The sequence below is a fragment of the Nyctereutes procyonoides genome, unplaced genomic scaffold, assembly GCF_905146905.1.
Source record: "Nyctereutes procyonoides isolate TBG_1078 unplaced genomic scaffold, NYPRO_anot_genome, whole genome shotgun sequence".
NCBI classification, from domain to species: domain Eukaryota; kingdom Metazoa; phylum Chordata; class Mammalia; order Carnivora; family Canidae; genus Nyctereutes; species Nyctereutes procyonoides.
Window position 1 is genome coordinate 19,507,606 of NW_026575147.1, and position 14,561 is coordinate 19,522,166.

At 36.0% G+C, this 14,561-nt stretch overlaps 1 protein-coding gene across 2 annotated transcripts in view; it reads left to right on the forward strand.

Annotated features, from left to right (window-relative positions):
- The window catches only part of VPS45 (vacuolar protein sorting 45 homolog), a 69,035-nt gene that overhangs the window by 43,182 nt on the left and 11,292 nt on the right, over window positions 1-14,561 (forward strand). The window lies entirely within an intron of this gene.

A 14,561-nucleotide genomic window follows, 5' to 3' on the forward strand; every position in this document is an offset into this window, starting at 1 on the left:
CATAAACATCTTTTAGTGTTAAAAATGTAATCATTCATTCATTAAACAAATATTAATTTAAAAAGATTACCTGGGTTTGAATCCTGACTTTTTCTCTATTTATCAATTTAGGCAAATTAGTTAATGTCTTTGTCAGTGTCCAGGGCTTACTGGAATTTATATTTTATAAATTTATGTATTTGCTTTTGATTTGCCAGTTCATATTCTTTGTCCATTTTGGAATTGGAGTATTCCCTTTTTTTCCCAATAATTTTTATTTATTACCTACATAATTAAGGATATTGACCATTTGTTACATAGTTTTACAAATCTTTTTTCCTTGTTTGATGTTTTTGTTTTATATTATTCACAGTATTTTATTGTATAAAAGTTTTATTATATTTCACTTTTTACTTTTCTGTGGTCAAAATTACCAGTGATTTCTGCTTTGGTGTCATGCTTAGTTCTTTCCCAGCCAAAATTATATAAATACTAACCTCTCTTTGTCCCATCATATTTAGGACTTGCATTTAAATAAAGTTATAGCTTTACCATCTATCAAAATTTTGTTTTATTGTAAACTGTGTGGTAGTTTCCTTTTATAATTTATAGAAATACTGCATATACGTACATATTTTATTACATACAGAGAAGCATACAAATGATAAGCAGACTGCACAATGAAATATGACAAAATAAATATATAACTATGTAACCACCACCCAAACCAAGTAGTAGAATGTTACCAGCACCTCCAGAAGTCTCCTTTTGCCACATGTCTCCTCCTTGTCACAATTCCCACAGAGTAATCACTATTATGACTTTTGTCACTATAGATTAGTTTTACCTGCCCTTAAAAGATACTTGTTAGAAGAATGAAGAAACAGGTTAAAAGTAATCTATTTCTGCCTTTCTCACAAATAATAAAGGGATCTTGGAAGGATCCTGTGAAGGATCTGTAAATCAGCTTCTTCCCAACTGACAAGTTATTATTGTCCAGCATTTTGGTTCCATTTTGTTTTTATAATCTCCAAATTAGTCATCATCATTTTCAATTATCATTATTTGTTTAGATTTACCCATGTATTTGCCTTTTCCCCTCCCTCCTACTTTTTCACCCTAGACCTTCTTTCTGATCCAATCTTCTTACTAAAAACATCCTTTAGTAGTTCTTACAGCTCCTTGATTTTTATTTTTTCCTAAAAATATCTTAGGGGACCCTGGGTGGTTCAGCGGTTTAGCGCCTGCCTTCGGCCCAGGGTGTGATCCTAGAGTCCCAGGATCAAGTCCTACATCAGGCTCCCTGCATGGAGTCTGCTTCTCCCTCTGCCTGTGTCTCTGCCTCTCTCTCTCTGTGTGTCTCTCATGAATAAATAAATAAAATATTTTTTAAAAATAAAATAAAAATATCTTAGTTTGTAAGTCTAGAAATCCAGGTTGATAATTTATTCTTAGCACTTAAAGGTCAGAAGACAATGGAATACTACTTTTAATTGTTGCTGTTAGGAAGTCTACTTTCAATATAATTGTTTTTTGGGGTTATAGGCAGTATATTCTTCTCTAATTCTTTTTTTTTAAGATTTATTTATTTATTTATTCATGAGAGACACAGAGAGAGAGGCAGAGACACAGGCAGAGGGAGAAGCAGGCTCCATGCAGGGAGCCCGACATGGGACTCCATCCTGGGTCTCCAGGATCATGCCCTGGACCGAAGGCAGGCACTAAACCGCTGAGCCACCCAGGGATCCCTCTAATTCTTTTTAAGATTATCTTTTTGTCTTTGGTGTTCTGTTTTTAGTATTATGTATATAAATGTGCATTTATTTTTATTTATGCTACTTGGTATGAAAATTCATGTTTGGCATAATTACTGGAAATTTTCCAGTCATTATTTCTTTGAACATTGCTGCTTTTCTATTTCCTGTGTTCTCTCCTTCTGGAACTCCTATAAAGATAGACGTTATGCCTTCATCTATTCTTTGTGTCTCTTAATCTCTCATTTATATTATCCATCCTTATCTCTCTATGCTGCCTTCTGTGTAATTTTTTCAGATCAGTATTCTAGTTTAGTAGTTCTGTCTCCATCTCTGTTAATTTACCCATTCAGTTTTTAACTTCAAAAGTTATATTTTTATGCTTGTAATTTCGTTTTGCTTCTTTTTTAAGTTTGCCTGTTTTTATTTCTTCTATCCTCACATTTTCAGATCCTTCATTTTTCTTTGATCACATTAATTCTGTACTCTAAAACACTTTCCAGTTCCTGAGCAATTAAATAATCTTTTGTGTAAAAGGAAGAAAGTGAGGCAAAGCAAAAGCTTTAGACTAGATTCTTCCAACTAGCCAGCTTTGGTATTTCTTTGTCTGACCTAACAGTATGCTAAGCAGTACACTGAATTATGTTTGAACTGATAGCCTTAGCAATAGAGGTTTTGATAAAATCTTGGACAGTATTGTTCACTGGCCCTAACGAAACTTTTTTTTTTCTTTTTTGATGAAACTTTTTAAGAAGGAGGGAGCTACTATGGTAATTGTCACCCTGGAAAAACTTTAGTTAATGTTTGCAATACATAAATGATCCAAAATCGGGTGTTTATCATTTATTTTTATAAAGTTATAACCTCCAGCAAATAAGTAAATAGTGAAATGTATCACTATCAGTAAAAAAAATAGTGCAATTTGTATTTCAGAGACACGTTGTTGTAAAGGCTTAAGTAATCGAAAGCAACTTAGCTTCAACTTCTAATGGAAGGGCACCATTTTCATGATGAATGTAGGCTACCTTGGGTATTACTAACATATTGAGTAAGTTCACAACTCAATATATTTTGAAATTTTAGACTCTAAGTAAAAAGATTTTTTTAAATTAGTTTTATAACTGGATTTAGTGGGGCTACTGTGAGCTAGCAAATAACCTTGATTCGGGAGAGAGAAAGTTTAATAATTTGTTTCTCTGAGTTGTTAGGGTTTAATTTTTGTGCAAGGGGTTTATTGTACAATTCCTTATGTAATATGTGGGTTGTTTCTTAAGGAAAAGTCCAAAGGAATAAGTGACACACAGCATTGACCCCAAGAGCTCTATAGCGCAGAAGTATTCTTTTGAGAGATTGGTGATCAGGAAACAATATACTTTTAGATACGAGTGATGAGTGCCCTCCTTTCATACTTGGAATCATGTAAAATGAGATATGGGCTGCCCCCACAACAATATGGTTTAGTAGGAATATTGGATTTCCCAATAAACAGGAAAAAAAAATCACGTCTCATAGCTGGGAGTATGATGTGCTGATATAGAAACTACTATCCCTCTGGAGTGGGAAATGTATGTTGCAGGATATTTCTGAGATGCAGGCCACTTGAGTTCCCTGATCTCTTAAGTAAAACTTTATTTTGCAGTCAGATCCCAGTACCACCACTTACTTATTATGATTTTGGGCAAGATACTTAATGTAATGGTACATAGGTCAAAATTGGTCTCTTGCATCCTAGAAAATTACATGTACCCTTACCTCTGATGTAGCAATTTTAGTAACCTTCATCCTAGGTTACCTTCTATTTCTAAAATACATCAAGATTGGGAGTGCCTGGTTGGCTCAATTGATAGAGAATGCAACTCTTGATCTCGGGATCATAAGTCTGAGCCCCACGTTGGGCATAGAGTTTACTTAAAAAAATTTTTAATAGGGGATCCCTGGGTGGCTCAGTGGTTTAGCGCCTGCCTTTGGCCCAGGGCGCGATGCTGGAGTCCTGGGATCGGGTCCCGCATCGGGCTCCCGGCATGGAGCCAGCTTCTCCCTCTGCCTGTGTCTCTGCCTCTCTCTCTCTCTCTATGTCTATCATAAATAAATAAACCTTTTTTAAAAAAATTTAATAAAAAATACATCACTATTACTGTGTATTAAAACAAAATCTTTTAAAAAAATAAAATAAAATAAAAATCTTAGTTGTAGGCAAAAAATAAAGGACAGAAATCAGTTCTTTCTTCTCTCCCTTATATATTTCCAGAAATTAATTTTTGTTGAGAGAATGCGGTCTGTGTAAGCTTCATCATAAGCCAAAAAGTATCTGAAGATATATGTCCGTTAGATTTTAAAAGGGGATATACAGTAGTTGAATCTGAAATTCAACTTGCCATTCAAAGTTATAATTTAAGGCTGGTCCAAATGCAGTGGTATTTACAATTAATTGATCACAGCAAGTTACAGATTTCTTGGGGCACCTGCGTGGCTCAGTCAGCCTCGTGTCTGTCTTAGGCTCAGGTCATGATCCCAGAGTCCTAGGATTGAGCCCTGAGTTGGGCTCCCTGCTCCGTGGGGAGCCTGCCTCTCCCTCTCCCTCTGCAGTTCCCCCTGCTTGTGCTCTCTCGCATACTCTCTCTGTCAAATAAATAAATAAAATATTTTAAAAAACAAAATTTTGATTTAAGCTGCTCTTTTTCTTAAGTACCTTTTTTTAATTGAGATATAATTGATATATTAGTTTCAGGTATACAGCATAATAGTTTGATATTTGTATATATTGCAAAATGATCACCATAAGTAGTTAACATCTATCACCACATATGGTACAAAATTTTTTTCTTGTGATAAGAACCTTCAAGGCTCTCTTAGCAACTTTCAAATATACAATGCAGTATTATTAACTATAGTTGCTAGACTTTACATTATATCTCCATGATTTATTTATTTTATTAATAGAAGTTTGCACTTTTCAACTCCCTTCACCCATTTCACCCACCCCTTCACCCACTGCCTCTGGCAAGTACCAATCTGTTATCTGTATCTGTGAGCTTGGTTTTGATTTTATTTTGTTTTGCTTTGTTTTAGAGTCCACGTATAAGTGAGATCATACAATATTTGTCTTTTTCTCTGATTTATTTCACTGAACACAATGTCCTCAAGGTCCATCTGTGTCTTTACAAATGGCAAGATTCCATCCTTTTTATGGCTATTATTTCATTGTATGTATATGCATCACATTTTCTTTATCCGTCCATCTGTTGATGGACTCTTCAGTTGTTTCCTTATCTTGGTAGTGAAAGTAATTCTTTTTTTTAAAAATTTTTATTTCTTTATGATAGAGAGAGAGAGAGAGAGAGAGAGAGAGAGAGAGAGGCAGAGACACAGGCAGAGGGAGAAGCAGGCTCCATGCACCGGGAGCCCGACGTGGGATTCGATCCCGGGTCTCCAGGATCGCACCCTGGGCCAAAGGCAGGCGCTAAACCGCTGCGCCACCCAGGGATCCCCCAGTGAAAGTAATTCTTAATGAACATGGGGGTGTGTATATCTTTTTGAACTAGTGTTTTTATTTTCTTTGGGTAAATACCTAGAAGTCAAATTGCTGGATACTGTGGGAGTTCTTTTTTTTTTTTTAAGAGAGAATTTTTTTAAAGAATTTTATTTATTTATTCATAGGGACAGAGAGAGAGAGAGAGGCAGAGACACAGGCAGAGGGAGAAGCAGGCTCCATCCAGGGAGCCTGATGTGGGACTCGATCCTGGGACTCCAGGATCACGCCCTGGGCTGCAGGTGGCGCTAAACCGCTGCGCCACCAGGGCTGCCTCCTGTGGGAGTTCTATTTTGAATTTTTTTGAAGAACCTCCATACTTTTTTCCATAGTTGCTGCACCAATTTACATTTCCTCAACAGTGCACACAAAGTCCCTTTTCTCCACATCCTTGCCAACACTTGTTATTTCTTGTCTTTTTGATAATAGTCATTCTAACAGGTATGGGGTAATAGCTCATCCTGGTTTTGATTTGCATTTCCCTGATGACTACTGATGTGGAAAATCTTTTCAATTACCTATTGGCTTCCTGTATGTCTTCTTTAGAAACATGTCTATTCAGATCCTCTGCTCGTTTTTAATCAGATTGTTTGTTTGTTTTTTTTTCTATTGAGTTGTAGAAGTTCTTTTTTTTCTTTTTTTTTTAATTTAAGATTTTACTTATTTATTCATGAGAGACAGAGAACGAGGCAGAGACATAGGCAGAGGGAGAAGCAGGCTCCCTATGAGGAGCCTGACAGGGCACTCAATCTCAGGATCCCAGGATCACTACCTGAGCCAAAGGCAGACACTCAACCACTGAGCCACCCAGGCGTCCCACCATTGGAGTTTTGATAGGGATCTCACTGAATCTATAAGTTTCTTCAAGTAGTATTGATATTTTAACAATACTAATTCTTCTAATACATGAGCATGGACTATCTTTCCATCTATTTGTGTCTTTATTTTCTCTCATCATTATCCTATAGTTTTGAGCATATAGGTCTTTTCCCTTCCTTTGTTAAATTTATTCCTAGGTATTTTATTCTTTTTGATACAATTGTAAATGAGATTATTTTCTCAATTTCTCTTTCTGATAGTTCATTATTCATTATCATTATCATTATTATGTATACATATGCAATAGATTTCTGTATATTGATTTTGTATCTTGCAACTTTACTGAATTCATTTATCCTAATATTTTTTTGGTGAAGTCTTTAGGGTTTCCTATATATAATATCATGTCATCTGCAAATAGTGACGGTTTTACTTTTGACTTTCCCAATTTGAAAACCTTTAATTTTTTTTCTTGCTTAGTTCTTCTGGCTGAGACTTCTAATACTATGTTGAATAAAAGTGGTGAAAGTGGACATACTTGTCTTGTTCCTGAGCTTAGAGGAAAAGTTTTCAGCTTTTTACCATTGAGTGTGATGTTAGGTGTGAGCTTGTTATAGTGACCTTTATTATGTTGAAGTACATTTCCTGTGTACCTACTTTACTGAGACTTTTTACCCAAAATTGTTGTTGAATTTTGTCAAATGCTTTTTCTGCATCTAGCAAGGTAATTGATCATATAATTTTTACCTTTCATTTTGTTAATGTAGTATATGAGTATCTTCTTTCTTTAAAACAGTTCTTTTGGGGGACACCTGGGTGGCTCAGCAGTTGAGTGTCTGCCTTTGGCCAAGGGCGTGATCCCAGGGTCGTGGGATTGAGTCCCACATCGGGCGCCTGCTTCTCCTCTGCCTATGTCTCTGCCTCTCTCTCTCTCTCTCTCTCTCTCTGTCTTTTGTGAATAAATAAAATCATAAATAAGTAAATAAATAAACAAAACAGTTCTTTGTGATAATATTTTTCAGTGATTCCAGTATTGATTACAATGAAGCAAAGTTCTATAGGCCTTCTGTAGCTATATAATTTGTTTCTATAGGGCCTGCTCTGAGTAGGTGTAATAGTAATTATCTTTGTTTAGATTTAAGCACTTTTTAAAATAGAAGGCATGTCCGGGAACCCTGGGTGGCTCAGCGGTTTAGCGCTGCCTTCAGCCCAGGGCATGATCCTGGAGATGTGAGATCCTGTATGATGTGAGTTATTCTATCATATGACAGATATTTTCATCAACATCTAAGTTGAAGAGTCAGAAGTCATATTGCCCAAGTTACAAATTCTGGAATACATAAATAAATATATTTGAACACATGAGAACAACATAAAGTTAATAGTTCATTCACTTAGCAAATATTTATTGACCATGGGATACCTCCATGAATAAAACAAAGATCCTAACCCTCATGAAGCTTACATTTTAATTCAGAGGGAGATGAAAATAAACAATAAACTTAAAAAATAAGTAAACTTTATAGTAATTCGAAAGGTAATAAATACTATGAAGAAAAAAGCAGCACAAGGCAAAGGGAAATTGGTACTGAGTGGGGTTGTGGGGATAAGTTACACTACTCAGTATGAAGGCAGGAAAGACCTCACTAAGATATTTGAGGAAAGACATGAAGGGAGGTGAGGACGTGAACCAACTAGATGGAGAGAAGACCGTTCCAGGCACAGCAGAGGCACACTCAATCATGTAGTGTGGAGACCAAGAAGAAGGCTGGGAGACTGGAGAGGCTGGGAAAAGGAGGAGATGCAATCAGAGAGATATGGGGGGGGGAGGGGCCTCACGGTGGGAGGCCTTGTCGACTGTTGCAAGGACTGTTTGGGTTTTTTTTTTTAAGATTTATTTTTCATTCATTTATTCATGAGAGACACAGAGAGAGAGGCAGAGACACAGGCAGAGGGAGGAGCAGGCTCCATGCAGGGAGCCCAATGTGGGACTCTGTCCTGGGACTCCAAGATCATGCCCTGAGCCTGAGGCATACACTCCACTACTGTGCCACCCAGGCATCCCACAAGGACTGGTTTTCACTATGAGTTAGAGAGCAGTGTAGGGTGGTGGGGTTTTTTTTAGCAGTTTTATTGAAAATATAACTTATGTTATATACAATTCATTCCTTTAAAGTGTACAATTCAGTGGTTTGGGGTATGTTTGCAGATATGTGCAAACATTACCACAGTCAGTTTTAGAGTATTTTCAACAGCTCAGAAAGAATTTCCCTTCTGCCACGTCTAAGCAACCACTAATCTATTTCCTGTTTCTATAGAGTTCCCTGTTCTGAATTCTTTATGTAAATGGAACCATATAATATATAGTCTTTTGTGAGTGGTTCCTTTTACTTAGTATAATTTTTTCCAGGTTCATACATGTTGTAACCTATATCCATACTTCATTCCTTTTTAACACTGAATATATTTCATTGTATGTATACATCATATTTTGTTTAGCCATTTCCAGTGATGGGCATTTGAGCTGTTTCCACCTTTTGGCTGTTATAAGTAATGCTCCTATGAACATTTATGTACAAGTTTTTGTGTTTATTGTAGATTTTTGAGCAAAATTGTGACATATGACTTATATTTTATTAGGATCACTCTGGTTATCAAAACTAATATGCTTAAAAGAAGTATTATTTCTCTTAAATGTTCAAAATAAATATGTTATTATAAAAATGAAAATTCCTAGGTGTATTTAAATGAACGATACCCATTGTTTATTCACCTACAATAGACTGATCTGCTGTTCTAGTTGTGTTTCTGATGCACATGATCCTATCTTGCAAATAAATGAGCATCTTGGTTAGGGATTTGAGCTGGCTTGCCTTATCACTTCACAGGTCAATCAATATTAAAGAGTTCTAGTCCCTGCTGGTCACAATTGACACTTTAATTTAGCTGTTTGAGCTGAGAGGCCAAGAACCAGATCCATATGGATGAAATTGTTCTCCCAATAGAAGAAATCCCTCTGTCTTCTCAGAATTCAGGATAGAAGTGGAAGGGAAGAGGGAAGCTAGGTAGATGTATTAGCTAAAAGGGCTGCCACTGCCTGAATCCCACCTAAACTTAGGCAAAGAGAGCACTTTAATCCCTAGTGCTATCAGTTTCGTACTTAAGAATTTTGACAAGGAGAAAGAGTACCCTGCTAGAAGGTGACCGCAGATCAACAATCTTCTTACTGCCAGATTCCCTTTCAAAGCAGTAATAATGATTATACATAGTAGGTTCTCTGTAATAGTATTGGGTTCAATTAAATTCTCACTGCTCTATGCCTGCAAAATAATGGTCCCATTTTCAGTTATTTTCTCTCTAGCTAGCAAAGACGGCACCACAAGTTTTATTTTGTTTTTCACATAATTAGGATCATACTGTCTATATAGTTTTCTACTTGTTTTCTTACTTTTAATTATATTGAGAACACTTTCCCATGTTATTAAAAATGATTTAAGGGCAGCCCTGGTGGGGGATTTTAAAATCTTTTTTAAAAATGATTTAGGGATCCCTGGGTGGTGCATCAGTTTGGCGCCTGCCTTTGGCCCAGGGCGCGATCCTGGAGACCCGGGATCGAATCCCACGTCGGGCTCCCGGTGCATGGAGCCTGCTTCTCCCTCTGCCTGTGTCTCTGCCTCTCTCTCTCTCTCTCTCTCTCTCTCTCTCTGTGTGTGGCTATCATAAATAAATAAAAATTTAAAAAAAGATTAAAAATGATTTATAATAATCTCACAGGCTGTATAATTTTAATTTTAAGAATGTGTCTTTTTTTTTAAGACTTTATTTATTCATGAGAGACACAGAGAGAGAGAGGCAGAGACACAGGCAGAGGGAGAAGCAGGCTCCATGCAGGGAGGCCGACGTGGGACTCCATCCTGGGTCTCCAAGATCACTCCCTGAGCCAAAGGCAGACACTCAACCACTGAGCCACCCAGGCGTCCCTAAGAATATGTCTTTAGGGATGCCAAGGATGGCTCAGTTGGTTAAGTGTCCAACTCTTGATTTTGGCTCAGGTCATGATCTCAGGGTAAGGAGATCAAGCCCCATGTCAGGCTCCACACTGGGCATGGATCCTGCTTAGGATTCTCTCTCTCTCTCTCTGCCTCTCCCCCACTACTCACTCACATGCACTTGTGCTTTCTCTCTCTCTCTCTCTAAAAAAAAAAAAAAAAAAAAAAAAAGTGTCTTTAACTATTACTATTAGACATTTAATTTACAGTTTTTGTTTGATATAATGTCGATAAACATCTTGTATATTGATAAAGCCTTATTGCATCTCTGATTATTTCCTTAAGAGAAAAGTGCAGTGGTCAGTCTCAAACATTACTATTAGAAGTATAAATAGTATAACTTTCCTGGAAAGCAATTTGACTTTACATGTTCAAAGATGTGGGGTTGACTTCAGGGCTCTCACGGTTGTTGAGTAGTATGCTAGTTTCCTGATTTTTTTTTAGAAGCCCTGGCTTCGGTGATAGAAATGTTCTATATCTTGATTAAGGAAATGGTTACATAACTCTATACATTTGTTAAAATCATCACACAATGCCCTTGAAATTGGTAAACTTTATCATCCATAAATTATATATCAATAAGAAATTAAAAATTAAAAAAACAAAGTACTGTAGTATCAAACAGACACTTTTCCTTGCTATAGTGAAAGATGAAAAAGCACAAAGGAATAGTTTTCTTACTATGTAATTCAGTGTTTTTTAATGCCATTGCTCTAGAACTACCTGATATTAACTAGTGTTATGAGTCACATCCTTGGAGAAACACTGAACAATTCCTCTAAAAAGGATGTCGTGATGATTCTCAGAACTAAAATTTATTTAGCACATATTATATATGTGTGTGTGTGTGTGTGCTAGATACTGGTTTAACACATTTTACCTGTGCTATCCAATAAGGTAGCTATTAGTCACATGTAGCTATTGAGCACCTGAAATGCAGCTAGTCTAATTTGAGGTATGCTACAAGTATAAAATATATATCAAATTGCAAAAATTTACTACCAAAAAAGAAGGTATAAAATATCTCATTAATAATTTTTTGAAATTGGTAATCTTTTGGCTATATGGGTTAAGTCAAATATGCTAAAAATAATTTTAGCTTTCTTTTTACCTTTCTAATATAGTTTAAAACATTTAGAATTGCACAGCAGCTCACATTTGTAATTTGCTTTACGTTTCTGTTGGATTGTACTGCCTTACCCATTCAGTTTTGTTTCATTCTCATAACGCAACAAAGGAGATATTTTTATTATTATCATCAATTTCATTTTTCAGAGGAGGAGATTGAGGTTTTAGGAAAGGGAAAACCTTGTCCAAAATCATAGAGCTAATAAGTGACAAAGCTGGACTTGAACTCAGATAATCTGTTTCCAGTCTGGACACCTAAGCACTCAGTTGAAATATTTTAAGAAGATTTATCTAGCTATGATTATTTTAATCTCTTGCTTGTAAATGTTACTTATAAGGTAGGCAAAATTTGTTTTTACCAAATGGACAATATATGAAGCTTTCTGCCTACTAAGAAATATTGTGAACCAAAGGAGGGGGGAAAATAGTACAAAAGTGAGGAATCACGTAGTGTTGTTTTAAGATTTTTGTCATCCAAATGTAATTAAGAATGAGATTTAAGACAGTGTTGCCCTTTAAATAAAAATGGTGGGGATCCCTGGGTGGCTCAGCGGTTTGGCACCTGCCTTTGGCCCAGGGCATGATCCTGGAGTCCCGGGATTGAGTCCCACATTGGGCTCCGGGCATGGAGCCTGCTTCTCCCTCTGTCTCTCTGTCTCTCTCTCTCTCCCTCCCCTCTGTGTCTATCATAAATAAATAAATAAATCTTTAAATAAATAAATAAATAAATAAATAAATAAATAAATAAATAAATAAATAAAAAAAATGGTTAACTTGATTAACGAGTTGCAGCTGTTTCATCACTACCTAAGATGATTGCCTAAGTGTTGGTAATACTATAATCCAGACAAAGTCAGTAACAGTATAGAGAGTACAGTTTTTTTTGTAGAAAGTACAGTTTAGGCTTAGAAAACAGTGGGCATTTTGAATTTCTATAAATAAATTTGAAGCTGAGAAGAGGCTGATTCATATCATCAACAGGTACTTTATAGATTTCTACCTAAACAAGTAACACTAGAAACTTAGGCCTTCTCCTGTAACCACGAGTTGGTTTGATCTCTGAATTATTTACAGAAAAATTAGGATCCTGTAACAGAATTTGCATTTCAAGGGAAGAGGAATCCAGAGGACAGACATTCTTGTTCACTTATGGGCATTTCAGGATCGGTTTTGAAATTACTGGAATCATTACCATCTCTGTAGAGATGCTGGGGGTAGTTTACTTTCCGGCTGTGACAAGAGTGTTAGCCACCATTGAAAGAGCCATAATGGAGTGTATCACCTGTCACTGAAGAGCATTTATTGAGTGCTGATTATGTGTAAGGTTTTGTGCAAGGTGCTAGAAAGATGAAGGCATGTTCTATATTTGTAAGGATTTAAATGTTTAATGGGAAAATAGACATATAAATGAATAACTCTAACAAGATGCTTTTTTTAAAGAACTGGATTTAACCCAAGATTCAAGTGTAGGTCTGTCTCTTGACTCCAATTTATTTGTGCATTTGGAACATATGCTTTTAAAATTAAAAATAGCTTTTCATTGCAAAATCAATACCTAATACTTGTAGGAAGCATTTTAATACAGCTGAGCAAAAAGTAGGTAATAGAAATATCCACACTGCCAGCATCCCACCTTGAGAAGTGTCAACATCTTGATGTATATATAGCCTTTTAGACCTTTTTCTATTAATGTGTACACATATATTTTTAAATAAAAGGTAATATACTATATATGTACTTTTTTTTTTATGTACTTTCGATGAAAATACTTATATAGGGCAGCCCCGGTGGTGCAGCAGTTTAGCGCCACCTGCAGCCCGGGGTATGATCCTGGGGACCTGGGATCAAGTCCTGCCTTGGGCTTCCTGCATGGAGCCTGCTTCTCCTCTGCCTGTGTCTATGCCTCTCTCTCTCTCTCTCTGAATAAATAAATAAATAAAAATCTTTAAAAAAAAAAAAGAAAAGAAAATACTCATATATGTCATTTTCTAGTGACTGCATAGCATTCTGTTGTCCAGTTGTGCCCCAATTTATTCAACCAATTCTCAGTTTTTTGTTCATTCAACACTTACTGAGCACCTACTGTATTCCTGGAGCTATCTTGGGGTTAACAAAATTGGTATTAATTGTTTATAATTTTTCATTCTTCTAAATAGTGCTGCAATAAATATCCTCCTTACATACTTGTCTAGTTGCTCACTTGGGATAATAATAATTGAGCATATACTATATATGCCAGACAGTCTGGACTTCATTACATATATTTTCTCATTTAATCATGATCCAAGAGGTAATATTGTGATTCCATTTTTCAAATGAAGAAACTGGAACATAGAAAAATGAAGTAATTTGTCTTAGGTCATACAGCAAGGAAGTACAAAGCTAGAATTCAAATTCAAATTTGTGTGATCCTAAATTCATGCACTGCTAGCAATGTTGAGATGAAATTACTGCCTCAGAAAGCATAAAGATCTTTTTTTTAAGTAGGTTCAACCTAATGTGGGGCTTTAACTCACAACCCAAGATCAAGAGTTACAGATAATAAACATTTTTAAGATGCTGAATTACTAATTTGCCAGCCAGAAAAGTTTTACCAGTTTCAACCTTTACACCATACCCTTACAACACTGAGGTCAGCTGCTCCTGATTCTTAAAAATAAACTTAAAAACTTAAAAAATCATCAATGTATATGGAAAAGGTTGATAACAAAAAAAAACATTTCAATTCAAATGCAGAGAAAAAAGAAAGAAGCAGTGTGAAGCTGAGAGACAAGTAAATAGACACAGAAACAAGAGAAGTCAGAGGTAGATATTGTCTGGTCACAGAGCAGTACTCATCTCCTTCCCATGTTGCTTCAGTTCACACCCAGGCCCCAGTACACCTTTTTCCTTTGCATGAACTTGGTTAAATAGTTTGTTTCTTGTAGCTAGAAGGTTGCATTTTAGGAAAATGTTCTCAACCTCTTACAGGTTTATAGGATGTGCCTTTTTGTGTAGTATATAAGACTCAATACATATTTGCATATTTATTTCAGGCTTTGTTAGGTTAAACAAGAAAAGGTTAAAAGTGGAAGGAAAAATTCAGAATAACTCTGTGAGTGACATAAGAGTGACTTGTTTACTTCCGTATTAGCTACATTTCTGTTTCTCATGATAAAAAATACTAAAATGTTCTACAGATTTTTAAAAGTCACCAATTTGATGTCATTGGGATTATTAAGTACTAAAGTATTTGGTTATCCTCAGCACAATCCTGAGTTGTCATTTCTCCACCAAAACTGTATTACCTTCCCCAACGGAGTG